This window comes from Neomonachus schauinslandi, chromosome 7 (genome assembly GCF_002201575.2).
Source record: "Neomonachus schauinslandi chromosome 7, ASM220157v2, whole genome shotgun sequence".
NCBI lineage: Eukaryota > Metazoa > Chordata > Mammalia > Carnivora > Phocidae > Neomonachus > Neomonachus schauinslandi.
This window is the reverse complement of record NC_058409.1, coordinates 89123230-89144507: the sequence shown is the minus strand read 5'-3', so window position 1 is coordinate 89144507 and position 21278 is coordinate 89123230.

Here is a 21278-nt window from a genome sequence, read left to right as displayed (position 1 = left end):
TCCTTCCTTCCTTCCTTCCTTCCTTCCTTCCTTCCTTCCTTCCTTCCATGTTTATCCAATGCCTACCATGCACCATTCACTCTGCCAGACACTGGACACGATAATATGTGACCTGTGCCCAAATATGCTCGCATTTTCTTCCATTTTTACTATGTTTTTGTCAGTGTATACGCTGTTTTGCTTAATATTGATTCATGTTCCATTTATTTTCTATGTTGTTTTTTATTTTCCCCAGAGCAGAATCGAGCAGTTGCTTCTACTTTAATTTCTGATGCTTTACGAAGGCTGAGCTGAAGGCTGCACCACCAGAAGCTTGGTAAGTGTGGGTGACTGGCCTTGGCTGGGAAGCTGCTGAGAAGTTCAAGTGGGAAGGGCCCCAGAGAGTCAAGTGAGTGCTTTCAGTTTTCAGAGTCTGGCATCGTGGGAATTTGCCTGGCCTGCTGGATGGAGAAGGCTGACTTGGATTCTGTGGGCTTGGAAAGACAGTCAAAAGACTCTTCCTTTCCCTGAAATAGCCATGCATTTGTTTAAAGACTTGAAACGGTTCTGATGCTGGAATTTCCCTCTGTGTTTATTTTCACATCTGGGTGATGGTCTTCTGCCACCGAAGGACTTTTAATGAATCACTTCAGAGATTGCTTTTAATGTTTCCCAGATGAGAGGGGGCTGGTGCTCGTCTTTCTTCTGAGGCCTTACAGGGCAGGACTGACTTGGCTTCCCGGCTGGCTGCCTGGAGCTGTCCCTTGGGGTAGGCAGACAGACATTTTTCGTTTTTCTGGGAAACCTGTTCCTGCAGAGCTCCTCATCACAGGGCTTTCTTTCCACGTGAGGAAGGGGAAAAAGGTGGACTGGAATATAAATAAAAGACATAGACTGGTTTTAATTGGTTCAAGATGTTCTAGGTTGTGCTTGCTTCGGGAGCCCTGGCAGATACCACCTCTCTGCGTTCCCAGGCTCTCGTCTGCCGGGGTGGGAGTTCCAGGAGACAACAGCGGCTGGGGTGGGCTTCCAGAGCACAGCTTGGGAGGCTTGGGAAGGTGTTGGCTTAGCTTAGAAGTCACTGGCTGCCAGGCATTGTTCGATGGACGCCTGTTCCCAGGGTCCTCAGCAAAGGCCAACAGTGGCTAGCATCCCTATAACCACTTCGGGTCAATGGTTTCCACTCACCCTTAGCCTGACAGATGGGCTCCTTTGTGGTCACATCCCTGCTCCGTGTCCCTCCGTCACCTCTCACCCTGACGCATACTCTGTGCTCCAGCCACATTTCACACACTCTGTTGGGTACTTTCCAGTTGCCCCCACTCCAGAGCCACCCTCCACTCTGCTCTGCCCAGCTCTAAGCCCCAGGGATTGGTACTTGGGGTTCATCATCTAGGCTCCCCTGCCCTGCCCTCTGGCTTCCCATTGGGCTTGCTGGCTGGGGAGCCCCATAGGAGAATCTGAGGAGGAAGGGAGAGAGAGGTGGAGGTATGTATTTCCTTGGCTCCCATTCTGTGGGGTCATCTCAGGCTGGCTGTGTGCCTTAGAAGTCTCAGATTGTCTTAAGGTGGCCCACTGTATATAATTTTCTCTTTCTGTCTTCAGGTAACTGCTTCCTGCCTTCATTCTTTTGAGTCCAGGGGTGGTACGGCCCCTCGAGTCCTGCACTATCTCTTGTGGTTTCCCTATATCTTTCCATACCTTTGTCAGTCGTCTGTTTACTAAACCTTTCCTGAATTCTCTTCATTTGAGTATTCCTGCAGGCACTTAGACTGATATATACATGGTGTCGTTTTATACACTTGGATCTTTCCCGTGCCATTTCTTCTGCCAAGAATTCCATTCTTTGCCTTGGCTGCCTGTTGAACTACTCCATGTCCTTCAAAATTCCACTGAAATGTCACCTCTGGGAAGACTATCTTGAGTTCCTCATAAGAGTTCATTACTGCCCCCCTTGGCCTTCTATCTCTCTTTGTGGTGTCAGTCTTGTTCGTAAACCCTCCATCCCCATCCTCACCCCTTGCTAACAGACATGTCCAGACGTTCCCCTCATCAAAATTTTATAATGTTTAATTCCTTCAAAGTCTGATTCAGTGACTGTCTAAAGTGCTTGCTTCAATGTGAGGCCCAGAGTAGATGCTTAATAAATGGGGGCTCTTATCAGCCTACTTCATACTAAAGTGTGAATGGCTGTGTGGTTTAATGCATTATCCCTTCCAGGAGCAGCTTGCCTTTATAAAGGACCTTTTAGAGTTAACACTCCCCCCAGTGAATCTCTGAATTGGCAGAGGGGTGGAAGGTCCGGGGATCTATCTCTGGGGCTTCTCAAATTATATCAAGTCCAAGGCCTCTCTCTCTGTAGGTTTGAGAAAACAGAGAATCACTTCAGGTGATTCAGCATACAGAGGCTGCTTGGAAAGGGGACAGGTTGCTCAATAGTGGCCTGGGGGAGCAGAGTCTATGGAAAAAGACAGATGTGACTGGACACATCTCTGCTCAGCTAATATACCCTTCTAGTGCTATTGGAATGTGATTTTCTAAATTGTGACTGGCTGACTTTCTTCTCTTGTGGTTGAGTTTGTAATAACATAGACTATGACTCTAGTTTTGCCAAAGTGGAAAAAAATGCCATCCAATGGATTTTTATGGTGGTTCTTAAACATTTTTAAAAATATTATTAAAGATGTAGCTCAATAAGTCTTTAATGTCCTGCTTTGGGGCTGACGAGCCAAGGCACAGAGTTATGAGGCTGGGTGTGGGCAGTTGAGGGATGCTACACCTGGGGGGTGCCAACACTGGTTTAGTTGCTCTGTGCAATTTTGCCTAAAAATGGAGCTACCTACGTAAGTACAAATCCAGAGTATTTTGATCGTCCATGGCTTGGGGCAGAGATCAAAGCTAAGTGTCTCACTCCTCATTAAGTTCAAGAAGCCAGGGAACCTGCTCTGTTCCAAGAAGTCCAAATACCTCTTTCCTGGACTCTGGAGAATCACAGCTCATGTCTCAGGTGGTGCAGCGGCAGCGCTGAGTGGAACCACCTCTTGCAAAGCTGGCCCCTTCCCTGCTCTTGGAGAAGAGGGGCCGATCTGTCATAGTTCCATAATCAAGACATTTGGGGACATGTTTTATAAGAGCTTCCATGCAGCTGGCAAAATGGCAGGATTCTTGGGGAGAACCAAAAGTGTTATTTGCTGAGTGTCTTGGAGTGGTTATAGGGCAGAAAGTCTCTCAGGGGGGTGATAACCTCAGGTGAGCAACATGGAAGTCCCAGGCACTCTGTATTTGCTGCTCCCCCACCCCCTCAGCTTCTTGTGTCATCAATGTCCCGAATTCCCCCTTTTCCAGGAACTTCCATATAGTCACCGTGAGGTCCGAAAACCTGGGAAGGGAGGCTTGTGAACTGCACTGCAAAGGGGGTCTGTCCTGGCCAGGAATGGCAGCCCGAGTTGACCTTCTGCTGCCTACCTGAGCTCTCCAGCCCCCCTGTGGTCATGGGCTTTACCACCCAGTGTGGCTGCATCTACACACACCTTCGGTTGGTCTCTGCTTGCACCTCCGTACTCAGGAGATTCTCAGGAAGCATTTGTCAATGGAATAACTCTGAACTTTCACCTGGTAGGCTCTTTGTTGTCCTAAGATGCAGCTCATTTCACCTCTTCTCCTCAGCGTTTTCTTTTCTTGGGCTGGGCCCTGTCTCGGGAGGCCACTTCCATTGGTCAGAGGGGAGGACACTCTTGCTTTGTATCTCTGGCCTCCGGATGGCATTCCTGTAATTCTAGCTTTATGGCTTCTGGTTCTTGGGCTCTGGACCTTCTCTGCACATTGCAGTGTGGAATAGGGCAAATCCCCCTTGTTTCAAAGAACTGCACATAAATATATTCAAGACATTTCAAAAATTTCCAGTCAAAATATTTTGGGAAGAACAGCCAGATTTTGTAGAGAGGAAAAAAAAGGGCAGTTTAATGGGCAAAGATATTCTGAGTAATTCTACGCTTGGGTGACTGTCCAAGTCAAGAAGCTGTTCGACGAGCATTTTCAGGAATTGCAGCCTCCAGGCCGGCTTGTCGTCGGAATGTCTTCCGTGGGTCACGTGGAGGGGCCCTGGTCATCTCACTGAATGGTTGTCCTCGCCCCCCCCTCCCACGACCCCCCCCGCCCCCTTGGGTTTCTATATCAGGAAGGTGACCGGTGAACGTGATTTGCCTTAGGACGGTGGTGCAGGAACACAGATGGACTAAGCCCTGCTTTGGTCTTTCCTTCCCCCACACCTGGAGGCAGGAATGCCTTCCCTGGAGAGCTGTGTGCCCACCTGGAGGCAGGGGGATGAAATGAATGGCCGTGAGGAAGCCCGCACCTGCAGTTCCTGGGGCGTTCTTCCATCTCACCTGAGCACACCTGCTGCTGGTTTCTGACTTTCTATTCCCTGGCGCAGGTGCACTGGGTAAAGCTGAACCTGTGGCGGAGATGGTGAAGCTACTGGCCCTGACTTTTACATTTGTGGAGCATTCTGTTACCCGAGGGCGGTCTCTTCACACCTTTGTGCCTCAGTTTCCCTCTTCATATGGCATAATGTTCTGGTGCCGCCAGTGGGAGATCATGTTCTGAAAAGGGCTCTGTCCTCACCTGACCCCATTTCCTCCCATGTCCTCAGTGGTCTCTTTTCATCTCTTGTTACTTAATTCTATTTTACTCTCAGCTGGTTGCCAATTTCTCTCCCTCTTAGATGCATGTTGATAATAACTTGAGGGGTATTTTCTTTAAAAACACCCTAAATGTAAAAGAGGATTCTGGAAGTCCAGAAGCCTTCAAGGTGCAGATGAACAAATCTCCAATGACGATATTTCAGCAGAGATTTTTTTTGTTTTTTTTCAAAAGGGAGTCTTTTCTAAAATGCCTTACCTCCATCCCATCATGGTGGCAGAGAGCCTTTATATAATATATATAATTTATATAATTGTATAATATATGTTATATATAATATACTTTGCTTTTCCTGCTTAATATTATAACATCACTATATTTTCTTGTCATTAAAATTATTTTATAGGCATCTACTTTTCTAACATTTTCTTATAAAAAGTTTTCAAACAATGCAGAAAAATTGAAGGAATTTTAGAGGGAGCGCTCACATACCGGCCACTCAGAGTCTGCATGCATTAACATTTTTAAAATTTATTTTTATTTATTTATTTTTAAATTAATAATTATTTTTATTTTTTGTTCTTAAAATTTATTTTATTTTAATTAAAAAAATTTTTTAATTACATGCATTGGTATTTTACTGTGCACGGTTTTATCATGTTTCTCTCCATCCAGCCCTTCCTCTCTACATCCGTCCATCTGTAATTTTGGGGATGCATTTCAGAGTAAGTTGCAGCCATTAATACACACCCTCAGTATATACTTCAGCATGTGTATTATTAGAGTTCACTATTTGCTTATAGTTTTTTCTGAACACACAGTAAAATGCACACATCTCAAGTGTACTGTTTGTAGACATTAATTTCTTAAAATGTCATTTCTATTTTAGTTGTGTATTCCCACACTTTAATGAATAGTTAATTAATTAACGGGGGCCAGGTGATCACTCTGTATTCCCCATTGGAAGCTGGAGGCCTAGGCTCCTCTCTTCTTCAGCAAGGAGAATTGTTGCCCCACCTGATTCCCATCCAGTGTGATCTCTCCACGTCCGGGCGAGGGATGCAGACCCCTCTCCAATCTTCCTCCCCCTCCAACTCTTGGTCAAGGGGGCCCAGAGCCAATTCCTGAGGCCCTGTGCTGCAGCCTGGCCTTGTCCAGCCAAACCCAGGGTGCTGACTCTGTCGCCCCTATATAGTTAAATAATTGTGGACATCAGCTACCATGCCAGCAGTTGTGAGGTCCTTCCAGTTTCTGAAGGGCTCGCCTCCATGTTCCTTCTTTCAGACCTCACTGCAGCTCAGCGGGCTACCCATTATGGTGGCGATACTGGGGCTCAGAGCAGGGAGGTCATGCAGCTTGGGACTGGGTGCAGGCCTGTGTGGCGTCATGTGCTGAGCTGTTCCTATGGCTCCACAGAGCTTTCACCTGCATGAATTCCCAGGCTGTGAAGTAGTGACTATGCATATCCCTAAATATATGTCATCGTGACTTTCTGGGAAGTTTGATTTGGGCACACTGTTAAACTAGCTGGGGTGTGGGAGGGTGGTTGCAGACATAATGACATAATTTGCTGGTCACGTGACAGGGAGATGTATAGTCTGGTGGAAAGACCATTGGTTTTGGAGTCAGCTGATATGGGTTCTTCGTACCCAAGCTGTGTGACTTCAGGCAAGTCACTTACCAAGAACCAGTATTTTTTTGAAGGTTTACTATATGCCCAGTGGGGTACATACCTAATCTCATTTGACTCCCCTCCCAGTGCCCTACCATTATTTTCAACCTTGCTTGGTAGATGAAGAAACTGTGGCACAGAGAGATGAAATGACTTGTCCAAGGTCACACGGCTCAGGAACCCAGACACTGCATAGCATCTGCAACCTGGGGATAACCAGGCCCTCCTTAGGGGTGCCTTTGGGACTGTGAGGTCAGATATGTGAAGTTTTTTTTTTTTTTAAGATTTATTTATTTGAGAGTGAGAGAGCGAGTGAGCCTGAACAGGGTCAAGGGCAGAGGGAGAGGGAGAAGCAGACTCCCTGCTGAACAGGGAGCCCGACGTGGGGCTTGAACCCAGGACCCCAAGATCATGACCCAAGCAGATGGTAGATGCTTAATGGACTGAGCCACCCAGGCGCCCCAAATGTGTGAAGAAGTTTAATCTCCAGAGAGAAGTAAGTTTCACTCCCTGCCTTCATGGTTCAAACACAGAGGCTACAACTGGATGCCCCTGGGCCAGATTTGGTCCACATGGTATTTGCTAGAGAGTTTTCTTCTTTTAACTTAGATTGTCAACACTTAAAAATTGAGAGAATGTACATAACAACGTCTTTTTCCAGCTTACCTTAAAAAATCTGAACACGTGGACAGATCAGGTCCCTGTTTAGGCATGAAGCTGCTGGCTGGCTCAGAGGCAGCTGATGCTTGTTCCCTAGTTCTCCACAGTCCCCACCATTCTCTCTTGTCTCCCACTTCCTGAGGCCAAGCGTCAGTGCCATTTCTCATCCTGTTGCATTGTGGTTTTGCTGACACAGGCCCACTTGACTCACTGTCTGCCTGGCCCCTGTGGGCATGTCGGGCTGTAGACAGAGCAAAGACCAAATAGCTCATGGGGCACATCCTTATTATTTTCCAGAAGGGAGCCACAGCTTGGGTCATTTGCTATCTATGAGAATCAAAGGTCAGGGTGTTCTCATGGTAGTAAACACATGTAGGTACCGAGGACTATTCGGAAGGTATTTACTTCCCAGCTAGTCACACACTGGTGGTCATACAGAGCTTTGGGTGAATGCTTTGGCTATATCTAGGGCTGTCAGTTTTGGTCTTCAGGCATTTTCAGCACACACCCCACCCTGGCCTATAGTTTCCAGGTCGTTGCCCAGGGCATGGCAAACATCCCTCCCTCCTGATTGTGCACCCTATTCCCTAGGACTTCAGTCTGGGAGCGGCGACAGTAACACAGCATTTCCCCAAGTAGGGCAAGCAGTTAGGTAACATGCAAGCATTTTTTAAAAATGTTAATTGTTAGGTATTTTTTTCATGAGAACTAGAAAAATGTAACTAGCACATCAAGTCTCTGATTTTATTTTTTTAAAGATTATTTATTATTATAGAGAGAGAATGAGCAGGGGGAGGGGCAGAGGGAGAGGGAGAAATATTCTCCTTGCTGAGCAGGGAGCCCGATGTAGGACTTGATCCCAGGACCCTGGGATCATGACCTGAGCCTAAAGCAGATGCCCAACTGACTGAGCCACCCAGGTGTCCCAAGTCTCTGATTTTAAGAATATTATTGCTTAGGAGGAAGGTATGTTTTAAAAAGAGTTATTTTATCTTTTTTTTTTTTAAATAGGCTCCACACAGCGTGGAGCTCGAACTCACAACCCTAAGATCAAGACCTGAGTGAGCTGAGATCAGGAGTTGGACACTTAACCGACTGAAGAGTTATTTTAAAGTTGATTTACAGAGAAAAAGCAAGTAAATGCTGCTGTAGGTGAAAAGTGACAGCCAAAGCACGCGATGTTTGACTCATCAATGTCTGAAGTTTGGGAAAAACTGCGTGGGGCCTCTGTCATTCTCTCCACTGTCCTTGGGCCACGTCCAGGGGCAGGAGACAGGGTCCTCTCTTATCCCCTGCTTCATCTCCATTGCTTCCGCGAGTCTGGGGCACCTTGACCTGGGCATGATGGGAAGCTTTGCTGTCCCTAATCATAGCTTCTCCTAAGTCTGTCATGTGGCCTTTGCAAACAGGCCCTTTACGGGCCCTGAAGGCAATATGCTTTTGAAACTCAAGGCAGGAAAAGACTCCCATTGTGTGTCATCTCTTCCTTGGGGCAGAGGATACAGAACACTCTGGCTGCTGCATGAACGGGGGATTATCCTGGGGTAATGCAAAATAGCAGGAGAAGAACAAAACCCTTACCAGTTAGTAGTTTTGAGGAAACAGCCCATCATAGGTGGATGTGGCAACTCTATGTATGGACAGCAGTTGTTGGAAAGAACCTAAGGATTGAATAGAGTACATGAACTTGGCTGAATTTCTTCACTTCTCTGCGGAGTAGCGTGCATACATGTTCAGTAAGTGGATGCCTCTATGAGGATGGTGACAAGGATCTTTCTTCCAGTCCTGATGTTAATTTAGAGAGAAGGAGGAGTTGTATCTTGAGGTTTTGTGTTGGAGTTTTTGCCCAGGAGAATATCTTGACAGAGAACAGTCTGTTGACATATTAACGGCCATACCCTAGGGGCACCATTTTTCTATGCCTTTGTTTGGTCTATGGGGACAGGGAACATTCTATTCTGTTGGTCATAAGGCCGGACGGTGGGAGGAGAGGGCAGCTCTAGGCACTTGGCTACTTTCTAGGCTGGGTAAAAGCCAGTGAGGACTGCCTACAGCTCTCCCACCTGGCTCCCATGCATGAATGCAGTTAGAATTTACTAAGTCCCAGTTGAGGGTCCAGTGGAGGGAAGGGGCCACATGAGCGTATTACCTTGAATGGAGATCACTAGAATTGTCACCAATGCAGTATTAACACAAAGGGCAGAAATGGCCCAAAGAAACTAGCTTGGCTTCTCCCACAGAGAACTCCCCACTGAAAATGCATTCTTCTCTTTGGTGGGTTTTTATGTAATTTGCAGTTACTGTCCTTGATTTTGCAATGACGACATTTTCTTGTTTCTGTATTTTGATGCTCCCCTCAGTGGTTCCAGAAGGACCCTGCCCCACCAACATATTGACCTTAGCCAGTGAGACAGTTTTCAGACTCTTGGCCTTCTGGAGTTTTAAGAGAACAAATTTGTTTTTTGGTTTTTTTTTTTTTTAAGGCACGAAGTTTGTGGTAATTTGTTGCATTGGCCCCAGGAAAGTAGTACACGTAGCTTTCCTTCATTCAGTCAGTACATCTTTGTTGTGCATCATCTGTGAAGTATCGGCCATCCTTTCTCTATACAGTGCTTCTGTGGGGGAAGGTGCCAGTGGGAGATGCCACATCCCATCCAGTTATAGCTGAGTTGGTGACTGGTGGAGGAATATCCGCCTCCCTGCTCCTCAGAGGCTCCTGCCTCTTTGATCAGCAGGGCTCTGAGCCTGAGCTCAGGGGTCCCGTCTAGAAGAGGAGAAGGGCCAGGATGTCTGGGAGCTGTGAGATGGGGACACTGTCGTGTCCTGGCAGCATCTTCCCAGCCACGAGAACCAGAGCCCAGCTTGGGTCGAGCACAGGGATCTATTGCTGGCGTCTGGACGCAGTTATTGCAAAATCCACGTTCAGTAACTGCAAATTATATTAGTTTCCTGGTACCACAAAGGTAGCAGCTTAAAAGTTAGCGGCTTTAAACAGCACAGATTTATTATTATTTTTTTTTACGGTTCTGGAGACTGGAAGTCAGAAATCAGGCAAGGTGCTGGCCTTCTGGAGGCCTTAGAGAGGAATCTGTGTCCTTGGGGTTCCCACCTGCTGAAACCACTTGCATTGTTTGGTGCTGGGCACTGGCTCCATCTTCAGAGTGCATCACCCCACCTCTGGTCCATCATCACATGGCCTTCTTCTCTAACTCTGACTCCCCTTGTGCCCCTCTTACAAGGAGACTTGTGACTACACTGGGCCCACCAGGATACTACAAGGTCACCTCCTCATCTCAAGATCTTGAACTTCATCATATCTGCAGGGCCCCTTGTTCCAAGGTCACAATCGCTGGTCCTAGGAATTAGGACAGGGACATCTTTGGGCCTTGGTACTTAGGGCCATTATTCAGCCTACTGCCGACCCCCTTAGAGCAGAAGGTTGCCAGTGCACTTTGAGCTTCAGTAGACCTGTCCCGCAGCTCTGGAAGGTGATGGTTGGTATTCAGAGCCTGAGGCCAGCCTTTTTCTGTGTACCTGTGAACAATACCATGTGGCTTGAGGGCCTCATGTAGCCACCACTTGGCCTTTGCTGTGCACTTACCAGGCCTTTCCAGAAAAGAACATAGAAGTGTGATCATGAGATTTTGTGAAAAGCACTCAGTAATTACTGTAGGACCCATGGAGCTGTCTGGGAAGGATTCGAAAACACTTATGACAGATGCCTGTTGATTTTCTGTCCACGGTGCTAGAGCTGCTTCTTTTTCTGAACACTTCCTAACTAATCTAAAGCCAAGCTGAGCATTAGTCTAAAGCCCCAGGTAAGTCCATGTTGATCAGGACTCCCGTTCTTGCTTTCTCATCTACCACCACAAGAACATTATATATAGCAACTGTTCGGGTTCCTCTAAAAAAAGATCTTGGGCCACGGTGATTACACCAGATTTAAAGGTCCATGGGGTTAATGGAAGGTGGTGGGGTCTGTAGTCACATCTTTGAGAACAACTGGAGTTCATAGTGAGGGGAGAGGATAGAAGGAGGGGCACCACTGTGAATGCTGCATCTTTTTAAAGATAAGCAGCGTTTGGAAAGAGTAGATGGTAGGGCCCAAGCTATTTCTAAACTGCCATGATTGAGTGATGCTATGTGCAGGGATAGGCTAGGTAGGGAATACCTAGGCAGCCTTTACTTACAAATTAACCAGGATTGGTTGAACAGGATAGAAATATAACTGGTTTAAGCAAAAGAAAAGAAAAGGAAAAATTTTGGCTCAAATATCTTCAAGCTCCCATAGATCGAGGCTGCCTTCAGGCATAGTTGGATCTGGGGGTCCAAATATGTCATCGAGACTCCATCTCCCCCTCTCAGTTCTACTGTCTTCCCATTAGCACCAAGGTCCTCTGGACTTGCATCCTATCAGCTAAGCAACCTCAGTGGGAAAGAACAGTGTTTTTCCCAAAAATTTCAACATAAGTTGTTGGACTGATTCCCATTGGCTTGGTTTGAGCCGTATGACCATCCTTAAACCAATTAACATGTGACCCAGAGGGTGTGATGCTCTGATTGTCTGGTTCTGGGTCACCGGTCCCTCCTGTCCTGCAGCCATGATAGGGGGTCAGACCTAACTGAAACACCAGCCCTGAGAGTGGAGGAAAGTTGGCTCCCCAAGGAAAATTGATTGCTGTTAACAGAAGATGGAGGAGCAGTGTTGGTGAGGCAGAAATAGCAGAATGTCCATGGCAACTTACAGCACTGGAAGGGCTTGTTGAAAGGCTGTTCGATTACTTTCTAGAAGGAAGGGAGCATGTGTGTTGCTGTTACAAATCTTTCTGAGAACATTTGTGTCATCATCCTTAGCCCTGATCCGCAGTTAGGGGGCATGGCCCATTAGACTTCAAGACAACTGGGGTTTATTTCACAAAGTTTACAAAGTAGAGGACAAAACACACTGGCTTTGTAAGAAGGCAAAAAACTAAAAATAAAACAAAACAAAAAAAAACATTTGAAGATCCTGAAAGTTCAGAACATTATCTTTCCCAAGTGAGCTTCAGGGGACACAAAACGAACAAAAAATGTTTATCGATATATATAAACTGTACCCAGAAATACCATTCATTAAATGTATCTCTAGTGAGAGACTCTGGGAAGGTCTTAGTACTCTGGGACACTCAGGCTCTCCCTTTTAATAAAGGGAGGCTTGTTCTGGCCAGTTGTTCTGGCCATGGTCCAATGAAGTTTGCTACATTTTATCTCCCAAATTCCTGTTCAATTTCCTGTGGAATTCTTTCTTCCCTTTTTTCTTTTCCTTTCATCTTTCTTTCTTTCTTTCTTTCTTTTTCTTTTTCTTTCCTTCCTTCCTTCCTTTTTTTTTTTCTTTTGAAATTGTTAAAATTCCTTTTCCAGCCTGAATCTGTTTCCTGGTTATTTATAAGAGCTGTGTGCCACCCAGAGGTGGCTGGTTTTTCAGACAGAGACATGAGCATTTTGTCTTTAGTGTTCCTCCTTAATTTGAATGTGGAGTGAAATGTGACCAGACCCAGGGTTTGGTCAGGTGTCGCCATGTCTAGAGGATGACAGTAACAGGACACTTTGCTTTGAAAGTAACAAAAAACCCAGCTCAAACTGGCTGAAATGCTACAAGGAATTTATTGGCTCAAACGTCTACGGATTATAAAGCTGCAGGCATAGTTTGATCAGGCATTTTTCACCTGCTTTATTCACTGATGTAATAACCTTGGCACTTAGAACACTGTTCAGAACAGTAAATATTTTTTGAATGAAGAAAATTATTCTGACTCTGCCTTTTTCTGTGGGTTGGTTTGTGGGTGAAGAGGCAACATCTTCTTTCTGTCTGTCTCTCCTTTCTCTCCTCTCCCCTCTGCCAACAGTGCTCCCACTTGCATTATTATTTTGCTAACTACTCACAACTGCCCAAGGCCTCTAGCATTTTCTAGAAAAGGAAACCAAGGCTAGAACTCTGGAAGAATTTACCTTTGGACAGTTCTTTTACCCTCCTGTAGAACACTGATGGCAGCTATTTCTCTTCTAATTTCTCAGCCCGTACCTTCTGTTTATATAGCCTAAATGAGCTGCTGCCCCTCAGCCAGCAGGGTAAGGAGCTGAAATTTACTTTCTAGTGCTGCTGGTCTATATATTTTCAAGTTGGCAGCAAAACCCTTTTCTAATCATAACCACCGTTAGTTTGTGAAACGGGAACATGTGGTGCCTGGAGCACTCCACGAGGGGAGAGGAGAGCCCTGGGCCACCCTGGGGAGAAGCGTTGCTGTGCCCTCCCACCCCCCAGGCCAGGCCTCTGCAGCACTGGAGCTGTGCTGACTCTAGCTTTTCCGAATTTAAACCTTTTATACCTCCGGAGCATCCCGAAGCTCACATTGTCTTCTTTCTTCTTCTTCTTCTTCTTCTTTTTTTTTTTTTTAAAGATTTTATTTATTTATTTGACAGAGAGAGAGACAGTGAGAGAGGGAACACAAGCAGGGGGAGTGGGAGAGGGAGAAGCAGGCTCCCCGCGGAGCAGGGAGCCTGATGCGGGGCTTGATCCCAGGACCCTGGGATCATGACCTGAGCCGAAGGCAGACGCTTAACGACTGAGCCACCCAGGCGCCCCATCTTCTTCTTTTTTTTTAAATAAGGTCTTTATTATTATTATTATTATTATTATTATGTTCAATTAGCCACACTGTCTTTTTTCAAATGACCAAATGCACCTTGATTGTGTGTTAACTGGATTTCCAGTTATTTATTTCAAACAGTTAATTTTTTTCATTCTCTTATTTAAAAATGTCTCATGTCCTTGGGCTGAACCTCCTGATGGAGGAGGTTCTCTTGCTTCTCCTGCTACTCCTTATGGATTATATATCAAGGAAATGCCTCTGAGGCCTGTTGGGCCCCGACACTCTTCTGGAAGACAGACTTTGGTGAACCAAGTCCAAGGTGAGAAAGAGGACAAACAGAGCCCAACTAAAAATTACATGGTTTGAACTTCAATCAAGACCCCAAAATCAAAGGCAGTGTGTGACAGGTCCCACACAGTTGCCAGGATTTTTAAGATGGGCCTCTCTTGCCAGGCTGAGGATCCACAGAGGCTGGCCAGAGATAACACTGAAGAGAAGCCAGGAGTCTCTCCAGTTGTGGTGTGGGATCTGCACCAGTGGCCTGGGCCAGGGCCCACAGCATTGCATGCATGCTCCACTGGGTCACTTCACCACACCACATTGCCTAGCTCGTTGTGAACCCAGACAAGAAGAAGACACCATTAGCAACTCGATTGCCAAGTTGTTCCTTCCTCTCAACCCCCAGATCGGGAATTACCCTGTCAGGTAAGAGGGGGAACCGTGTAATAGAAGGCAGAGCAGGTAGGTGTGCACGCACCTGCTTGAACAACCCTTCTTGATAAATGGGGCAGAGCCCATCTGCATGGAGATCTTTCTTTGTCCGGCATTATCGTTAGTGGTCTCAACAGAGAGATGTGAGGGACGTAGGCTTAGCACAGTCGCGGCTGAAACAAAGCCAGGATAGAAAGGCAATTCTATAGATGACAGAAAGAAAGCTCCAAGAGGTCTCAGGCTCCAACCAAGCATGAAATGTAACAGAGAGCAATGTCAAGTCTTAGGTTTAGATCCATGAAATCAATTCCATCATCCACACATCAGCGGGAAGGCCTGCCTTTAACTCCCTTCCTGAGGTACCAACTCTGAATGCCTCTCTATTTGCTCAGAAAGTTTCCTTCAGGTCTGCAGACCTTCCTCATGGATCCCTTTCCTCCCTGAAGTGGTTTCTGGGGCTGTATGGGAATGCTCTGCCCCACCCCATGTGGTGCCCTCTTATGCCAATACCATCCAGCCCTGTGGGACCCACCTGGGGGACAGAGTGGGGACTGTGGTTTCCAGAGCCACACATAGGGCATGAAGCTCCATAGGCTGGGGACCAGGCAGAGGCTTCACAGGACTTTGGGGTAGGCAGTGCTGCTGAGTAGGAAGTGGCCGCCACACACTGACAGTTGCTGGCTGTGAGGTGGGCCTTTGAGGCTACCATAGACCTTGCTCCTCATGACTTCCCGTGCCCAGACCACCTGCTCTCCAGTTTTGGAGGGCTGGGGTCTTCAGGGCTCGAGTCTCTGCTGGCCTGGCTTCATTTGTTTCTGTCAGGATCTTTATCACAGCTAAAGACTTTTTTTTTTTTTTAGAGGTATGTATATGAGTAGTTTAAATGTTCTCTGATAGTTCTTTTTTTTATTTATATTTTATTCTCTCCCAATTCAATATATATATTTATATATATATGTATATATATATATATATATATATACACACACACATATATATATGTAAAACATGTGCAGCCTTCTGTGAATATTGAATATGGAAGCAATTACTCGAGGTTGCAGTAATTACTTTTATACAACTAGAGTTGGGGACTCGTGAATCAGTTCCATGCCCATTAGCAATGTATGCTGGAGCCAAGATTTTCTTTTCCTTTCTTTTTTTAATAGGACCGGACAGTGTTGAATCCTTGAAAAAAAAAATAACACTTTTTTTTTTTTTTTTAAGCTGACAGCACATTCCATCTACTCGGCAATGTAGAACTAATGAAGATGTAAGTGTAAGAAAACCTATAATTGAATCCAGCACGTAGCAAGCATAGTTTAACACAAAGCACACCCAGCTGAAATCACATGTGCGAGCTAGCGGTCTAATCCTGTCAGGGCAGCCAGCACTAGGAAATATTTCTGGATTGTGTCTCAGGCGGCGTTTGCTATCCATGTAGCCAAGGCGGAATAAAAATGGCTTCAAGCTAAGTCAGGGAACACCCCACGTGCCTTTGATAAGGTTGCCCTTGGGTGGATTATTTAAAGGGTAAGGATGGGAAAAAATAATCCTGAGAAACTGAGGTGTTTGGACGAGAGATCTTCTCGGAACTTTCCTTCCGTTTCCCTTGACAATGTTTGTCAGCTCCCTGCGTGGTGGCCAGAGGTGTGTCTCTTCCCACATTGCAGAATTAGGGCAGTCCCTCAGGGACGTGCCTTTTGGTCCCAGCCCTCGGGTTTCCAGCATTCAGGGCCTGATCAACCCAGCTGACTAGTTCCCTGCGTCCGAGGACCCCTTTGATGTGTGGTCAGCGTGGGAGGGAGACTAGAGTGGAAATAATGTGTTTTCCTTTCAAAATTCTTGATTGATGATTCACTGCCAGGTGTCCCCAATGCCCCCAGCTGCTCTGTCCCCTGCAGTTGCTCCCTGGGGGTGATCTCTCCTGATGCCTTGTCCTTGGCTCTGCCTTGCTTCCTGGCTGGGGAGGGAAACTGCAGCATTAGCCCCCAGAAACAGGGCTCTGAATTGGTGCCTGCCAAAGACAGGCAGGCATGTTCCTTTGCGAGCCTCTCAGACCTGCCAGCCTCACAGAAGGAGTACCAGGCTGCAAACCACTTGAAGTTGAATGCCTCTAGTTGGCTCCTCTAGGGTCCATCACTCCCTGTTGTTTCCCACCCAGCCATATTTGGGTTCTCGGTGGCTCCCTGCCGCTCCTTGACTGAGATCACCAGAGCTGTGCTTATGTGGAAACTGTAACAGATTTACACAGTGACCCCCACCACCAGGCTGCCCCCGCTCTGTCCCCAGTCCTTGGGTTGAGGGCATGCTTCGTGGCCTGGCCCCGGGGGTGATGGCATGCTGCTCCAGTCTGTGGAAGGTAGCATGACCTTCCGGGCTAGGCCCCGGAGAACCGGGCCAGATGTGCCGCCAGACCCTGTCCCCAGGACCTCGGAGGCCTGTGTTTGGAGCTGCAGGGAAGCCCCTGGGTGTCTGCTGAGCAGGCGGCCTCTGTCTGGACACCCAGCCCTTTCAGCTGTTGAGCCCTAGTTGGAAGAGGCATTCCAGGGACATTCTTTCTGTCTGGATCAGCGACTTGGCCTGAACTGTGAACCAAAAACTGGAACAAACTGCACCAGTTTGCTCAACCTCGAACCAAATCCAAATAGTTTTTATATCACTAAGAACCAAACCAGAGTTCTGGGGTTTGGTTTGGTTTGTTTTCCCACCAGAGAACATTCAATGAGCAAGGCCAAACTGGAACAGGACTCACCTACCTCCTCAGGCAACTGAGGGGGAACACAAAGAGAACCTCAGCATGGATTTTGGACCCAGTTGGCTCATGGGCCGGAACACACTAGAAGGGAGGGTTAGATCTGCACTAGGTTGACTCCGGGATGGAGAAGCTATGGTGTCAGACCTCTGCTCAGAAGACAGGCGAAGCTGCAGATCCACATCTCTGTGGACAATGCTCTGTGGCAGGGGTGGCCCAGAAACTTGCTACCAGGCAGCCACGATGCATGCAGGATGCCACAGATGGGGACAGCACCATGCAACAGGTAGGGACTTGAATAAAATGATGTTGATTTTTCAGAATTTTTTTCCGGTCTATTCCGGATAAGTCAGTAAGTAGGCAGTTAGTTAGCTCCTGGCATGTGCTAAGGCACCTCCAAAAGAAGAAAAACCGCACAACCCCTGCTATCTGGGAGCCCATGATACACCTTGGGGGTGTTGTGTGATGACACAGTGTACTGAAGAGAAGCTGTAATGGTTTAAATAGTGTACCCCCCAAATTTGTATCTGCCTGGGAACCCAGAAGGTGACTTTCTCAAGAAATTGTGTCTTTGCAGATGTCTTTAGTTGAGGATCTTGAAATGAAATCATCCTGGATTTAGGGTGGGCCCTGAATCCAATGACTGGTGTCCTTGGAGGAGAGGGCATAGAGAAACATGGGGAGAAGACTGTGTGAGGACAGAGGCAGAGGCGGGAGGGAAGCAGCCACAAGCCAGGGGACGCCTGGGGTCACCAGAAGCTGGAAGAGGCAAGAAAGGAATCTCCTCTGGAGCCTTTGCAGGGAGCACAGCCCTGGTGATACCTTGATCTCAGACTTCCAGCCTCTTGTATTGTGCAGGAGAATAAATATCTGTTGTACTGAAGCCATCCAATGTGTAATGCTTTGTCATGGCGGCCACAGGACACTAATATGGAAGCCCTGGAGACCCCTAGGGCCTGCCACACCCACACCTCCTCTCTGAGGAAAATGGTATCTTCTGCGTAATTACCCACATCCTGTGGCTTTACTGTGGCTTTACTACCTTAGTCACACGTGATTGGACCAAAGATTGGCCGGACACATGATGGTGGCCACCCATGCGGTGCCTGGTTCCTCTAGAAGGCCTTCTACCAACCGTCCTTTGACCAAGGGAGGCACGCACACCCCATAGGGGCATGGTGGGAATAGAGAGATGGAGCCAGGAGACAGAAAGCATGAGGCAAGCAGAGGAGAGAGAGAGAGAAGGAGAAAAAGAGGAAGGCTATGTTGAGAGTGGCAGTGTCATTAGAATTAGCAGCCGCATGGCCCCCTCTGAGAGGACAGGTCCCTGTGACACTCCACAGAAGCCCGAATCTGGTTACTATGATTTTGCTTGCTTTCTGGGTTCCTTCACCTCCTCTGGATTCTTACAATTCATCCCCAAGTCCAGAGGGAGCGGGAGCATTTCTCTGTCCTCTGCAATCTGAAACAGCCCAACCGACACACAAATACCATAGAAGTGAGACTACCACAGAAAAATAGGAGCTCATGTGGGTTGTGTTTAATCCAGGGCTCATCCAAATAAATTGCTTGCAGGCTGTGTTACCCTGTGCAGGCTTCTTAACCTCTCTGAATTGCGGCATCCTCTTGTATCAGATGGATTAATGTCATCCTTCAGAGGGTTTTGTGAGGATTAAATAAGCCGTAGAAAGTGACATATCCACCACAATGCCTAGCACAAAGCATGCCCTTGATAGTTGCCTTCCCTTCACGTGACTGGACCTGAGTCTAGACTTGGGTCTGGGCTAGTGGTGTTGGAAACAGACGTGTGCTTCCGGTTTGAACCAGTCTGGCAAGTGATATTTTGAAAATGCTTGGTTGGATTTAATAACAAAATTTAAGTTTAGTTTGGAAATTTAGCAAATGAGTGCGGTTTTGGGTCCTCCCTGCCCTCTTTATGTTTGTTGGTTTATGGCTTGATTCAGTCGATGTCCCTGAAGGAACCCGTCCATATAGCATTAATTTAATCAGCAGAAATCTGGCAGAAATAGATTTTTGGAAACCACTAGCCTGCCAAAACATTCCCTGGATTATCAAATATTTTTTACAAGTCTGATAACACTTAATACATCATTGGACCTTAACAGTATTCTGCAGCCAAATCAGCATTGGCCTCACCCACCTTTTCCCAGCGCTGTGCCCTTCTCTCTTCCACCAGCCCTGAGGCCTCCTGCTTCCCATTCCTCAGTTCCTTAAGAGAACGAAGAACGTGAGATTTCTTTAATGTGGGCATTTTCATCCTAAGCACAGTGACTTAACAACAACAAAAGAGAGTTTGGACAAAACAGATAATATGATCTGTTGTAGCATATTTTGTCTTTGGAAGGTTGAAATGCATTTCAAGCCCTAGGCCATATTTTTCATCCTTTCTCTCCTCCACACCCCACTCCTCTTCCTAACAGCTGTGCCCAGCAGGCCTGTTCTCTGGCTGAGCAGCTCTGTGAGGTGGGTCTCTTCCAGCACACCCTTCCTGATACGGTCACCTACTGCTGCTCTCCAGGAGGGCTGAGTGGAAGGCAGGACAGAAGAGGCTGGTGTGAATGGCCGAGAATACGTGTCAGCTAGGGGCAGGTGAGGGGCAGTGGGGCAAAGGGTGAGCATGTGCACAGAGGCTGCAAGGGGTTCTGCAATATTGTCTTTCTTTAAGAAAAAAAAGATGTGTGGCAAATATGACATCATGTTAAGACTTGATAAAATTAGAGGTTGTAGTCTGCGCTAATATCCTCAAGATTTGCCTAAATGTTTGAAATACCTTATTATGAAACTTTATTTTAACAATACTTGCAAAGAGAGGTTTTGGACTTAAAAAGAAAAAGAAATGAAAGCATTTGCTGTGTTATGAAAGTCTTCAGTTGTAGCAGTCCATACAGAATTTGCCCTGTGTCATTGGGAACTGGGGTATTGAAATGGGCCTCACATTTGAATGACTTCCTGAGCATGTTTTGAGATCAAGGTTGGAGTAGCTTTATTCCCCCAAACAAAGCCACACGTCCAACTCATGGACCCAGGGTTGACCCTTGAAGGATTTGAGCATGTATGAAAGTTTCTTCAAATAAGACCTTCTTTATAGTGCTATTTTTTATACTTTCCATCCAGAGCCAGTTTATTTCTCAAGATTGTTCCCTGCTGGATCAAAAGAGTAGTATCTGTTCAGTCATTGCCCATGTCCAGGACACTAGTTCCTGGGGGTCTGTAGCCATCATGAAGGTTGTTTGTGAGGGCCACTGCACGCTCCCCTCCTGTACATGAGGGAGTATATGTGTTCTTGGATCTTGATCTGTTGGGCATCCATGGTACTCTCAGTGAAACCCCATGGAGTGCTGGGGGTGGGTCAGGGCAGTGAGTTCCTGCCCAGCACCATGGCAAGCTTTAATTTGCTCCTGAGATGGTTGGGGACCAGGGTAGCACTATTTATAGACTTGAACCACTTCATGATAACCCAGTGCTGCTCACATATTTTTTGTTTCTCCATTGAGGTATATAATTACCCTTTCCTTGGCTATGAACTTTCAGAATATGGAGCAGCCACACACACAAGGACCTCCTACGACCAGCAGTGACTTCTTTGACTTTCTTGGAGGAGCTGCCCAGTGATCTCAGCCTATCTTCTGGGCAGCCGCAGAGGGCCCAGGGTGGGCTAAGTATGTGTAGTGGAGGTTCGGAAGTCAGAGGTGGGCCGTCATGTCCTGGACTTTCTGGTCACTTAAATGGACTGCCTTTTTCTTATCTTTCTCATGGCAGTGATAGTATCCAATCAAAATGTTGCGAAGTAAATGAAAGCGGCCCTGGTGGCCAAAGCTGGAACAAATTGAGCAACAAAATAAAGTAGTGTTGCTTTATTACCCAAAGTTTAAAATAAATATCCATGAGTCCAGACCAATATAAACAAATGATTGGTAAATCAATAAATGTGGTAGAAGAAACAACTCACTGTGCAGATAAATTCCAGATCACATATGTAGATACTTCATCTTGAAGGAGGGGAGCGTAACTTCCCACTCCTCAGTTGTGGGCTACATGTTAGCAACTTTCTTCCAAAGAAGACACTAAGAAAAAGGGAAAAAAAGAGGAACTTCCCAGTGGAGAGACCTGAAAAACATCTCTGCCAGGAGATCAAGGTCAGCATCAACAATCATAAATCATGTTGATATGTTGTAATGAAAATAGTACTTCATCTCTGTGGTCTTTCGCTCCC